Source organism: Octopus bimaculoides, chromosome 27, assembly GCF_001194135.2.
Source record: "Octopus bimaculoides isolate UCB-OBI-ISO-001 chromosome 27, ASM119413v2, whole genome shotgun sequence".
In the NCBI taxonomy this organism is placed as follows: Eukaryota; Metazoa; Mollusca; class Cephalopoda; order Octopoda; family Octopodidae; genus Octopus; species Octopus bimaculoides.
The window spans coordinates 16,486,046-16,489,389 of record NC_069007.1 but is presented as its reverse complement, the minus strand read 5'-3'; the positions used below and the strand labels follow the sequence as shown (position 1 = coordinate 16,489,389).

The 3,344-nt window shown below is 37.9% G+C and overlaps 1 long non-coding RNA gene across 1 annotated transcript in view; it reads right to left on the bottom strand.

Annotated features, from left to right (window-relative positions):
- Positions 1-975, bottom strand: part of LOC128250987 (uncharacterized) — a 9,662-nt gene extending 8,687 nt beyond the window's left edge. The window contains exon 1 of the long non-coding RNA XR_008266895.1: positions 889-975. This is a non-coding gene — a long non-coding RNA (uncharacterized LOC128250987). The remainder of the gene's footprint in view (positions 1-888) is intronic.
- Between the last annotated feature and the right edge of the window lie 2,369 nt (positions 976-3,344).

The window sequence follows — 3,344 nt, the reverse complement described above, 5'->3', positions numbered from 1 at the left end:
TATATATGTAAATATATAAAAACAAAAGGATAAAGAGAGCAAAGGTAAGGTTCAACCTTACCTTTGCTCTCTTTATCCTTTTGTTTTTATATATTTACATATACACACGCTAATACACGACTTACAATACCCAATCCTGTTCATGCAACGACTGGGGCAAACTAATCGGTATACAGCACTTACTCGGTATTACCTGTATCCCCCGGGGTTTGGTTAAATCCAATACCCTCCTCAACCTTATATATATATATATATATATATATATATATATTGCATTGCTTGTGTGTATCCCTATCGTGAGTTTATGGTGGTTTTTGGAGCATTGCCTCTGATTTTAGCAAATGGTATTATATGCTCTATTGAATCTAAATTTACCTTATATTGTGCCTGCAACGCTGTGAACTTGCTGGCCACCTTATTATTACCTTATTAATACTATTAATAACGACTATAATACTTCTATATTCAAATTTTGTTCTCGTTCACGATAGTGTTCTTTTAAGCCGAGCGGGACGTTTAAAGTAGGGAACGCACTCGAGCTAATATAGTGAATATTTTAGTAATGGATGTTAAAATGTCATTTTAAACTGAAGATCTCGGAGTATTTTTATCATGCAAAGCATGAAATCAATTGATATTGGAATATATATTACTTACTTAACGCAAAGGTAAGCCTATTTCTCATACATTCATTGCATTGCTTGTGTGTATCTTTATCGTAAGTTTTATGGTGGTTTTTGGAGCATTGGCTATGATTTTAACAAGTGGTATTATAAACCCTACTGAATCTTTATATCTTGATAATACTAAAACTGTGTGTTATTGGAATATCTCAGAAATAGTATATTTCATCTTTATTATCTTTTACATATTTATTTTCATACTTACCTTCGGCAATGCAGTACAATGTTTTGAGACATTTGGATCTCTGTTTAAAAGATTAAAGACATTGCTATATTTCTTGATGAAAAATTTACATGGCTTCCATGACGTCAACACACTTGCAACGCATACACTCATACAAAATACATATATATATAATGAATGTCATGGCGTGTCAATCAACTTAAACACACGTTCGCTATCTGTTACATATACACACACATTGTCTTCGCGCTCTCTAAGAGAGAAATCGTTGACTTTTTGACGTACACAATATTTTAATCATTTAAAAATATTTTTAACCGAATGTGACTTCATCGTCATTCGGAGTTCGTTAATTTCCGTAAAATTTTTATTTATTTATTTACTTTTGTTTTTTTTAAGTGAGAGGAGAAAGTGAAAGATGTATGAACGTGTATATAAAATGGACATGTGTGTGTGTGTGTGTGTGTGTGAGAGAGAGAAAGAGAGAGAGGGGGAGAGAGAGTTTGCCACTTACACATACATGAGAACACACATGTTCACTCACTCACACACTCTTTCTCTTTCTCTCTCTCTTTCTCTCTCTCTTTCTCTCTCTCTTTCTCTCTCTCCCTCTTTCTCTCTCTCTCTCTCGGTCTCTCCCTCTCCCTCTCTCTCTTTCTCTCTTTCTTTCTCTCTCCCCCTCTCTCTCTTTCTCTCTCTCTTTCTCTCTCTCTTTCTCTCTCTCTTTCTCTCTCTCTCTTTCTCTCTCTCTCTTTCTCTCTCTCTTTCTCTCCCTCTCTCTCTTTCTCTCCCCTCTCTTTTTCTCTCTCTCCCTCTCTCTTTCTATCTCTCCCTCTCTCTCTTTCTCTCTCCCCTCTCTCTTTCCCTCTCTCTCTCCCCCTCTCTCTCTCCCTCTCTCTCCCTCTCTCTCTCTCACACACGCACACACACCAACGTACATTTCATATACACGTTCATACATCTTTCAGTTTCTCTTCTCTTTCACTTTAAATCAAAAGTAACCGGTGAGTTTCAGGATAAAACTTGATTAAAAAAAAGCTTCTACTCACGTAAATTGAATACTAATGTTTGGATAGTTCCAGTTAAATAAGTCCAGAATTAGGTTAAATATATATACATGCATAAGTACCGTGAATTCCCATTCTATAAACTGGCAAACAATTCCATGAATACTTTACCGGACTAGGATGTATATATATATATATATATGTATGTATGTATGTATGTATGTATGTATGTATGTATCTATCTATTTATCTATCTATCTATCTATGTGTGTGTGTGTGTCTGTTTGTCCTCCCAACATCCGTTGACAACCGGTGTTGGTGTCTTTGCATCCCCGTATCTTAGTGGTTTGGCAAAACAGACCGATAGAATAAACACCAGGTTTTTAAAAAATTAGCCCTGGCGGGTCGATTCATTTGACTAAAGAAAAAAAAAATTGAAGTTGGTGCCCCAGCATGGCCGCAGTCTAATGACTGAAACAAGTAAAAGAATAAAAGAATAGTTGGGAATAGGCTTGAAAACCAAATTGAAAATAACAAGTTTGACTTTTCTTAACCATCCTCTCCTCTTCTGAGGACCAAATGTTGAATTCTAGGATCTAATTCAACCTCCTGCCTTAATCATCACTTGTTAATATGGCCCCGAGGTACTTAAATTTGTCCACTCGGGTGATTCGACCCTGAACCGTAACACACTCCTATTGGTGAATCAGCAGAAGTGATCAACTCACTCATTGCTCATCTTTACCTCCTGGCTCTCAGTTTAACTCCTTTCTCTTGCTCCGTAACCGGCAAGAGAGTATTTCTATTGCCTCTCTCATCCTGCGCATACCTATCTTTCGCTCTTTTCCTCATATTCTAATGGCTGTAAACATTCTCCATATTGACTGTACAGGGATTCCTGTACAGGGATTCCTGTACAGCTACACTCTACTGGGAGTAGCCATGACTACCACCCTTTCTCCTTGTAATCCAGCAGAAAGTTCTGGACTCGGAACACTTCGATTCAACCACGCCTTGCTCTTCATTTTACAGTTTTTTTCTTTTGTAAGACGCCAGGGTGTGGTTTGTCAGGAACAAAATTGACAGATTATTTTTTCAAGTAGATCGTTTAGCCACCTAAAAGCTCCTGATTGGTTCCGAAACACCCAGAGATTCTCCACCCAAGCAAAAACTTTCTGCTCTGGCTCTAGTGAGAATTTAACAAAAAAAGGACAAAAAGAAAAAAGGAAAACAACAACAACCTTGAATTGTTATTCAAATTCTTAGACTTTGTATAAAACCGAAATTTATAAACATGCTGCGAACTTTTCAACAACCGATAGCCAATTGGTGCTGTTGGTAGCGACAATGGTGGTGGTGGCGGTTGTGGTGATGATAGTAGTAATAGGGGTGGCGGTGGTGATAGGAGTGGGAGCGGCGGTGTCGGCGCTGGTGGCGTTGACGGTGGTGGTGTTGGTGGTGGTGGTGGAG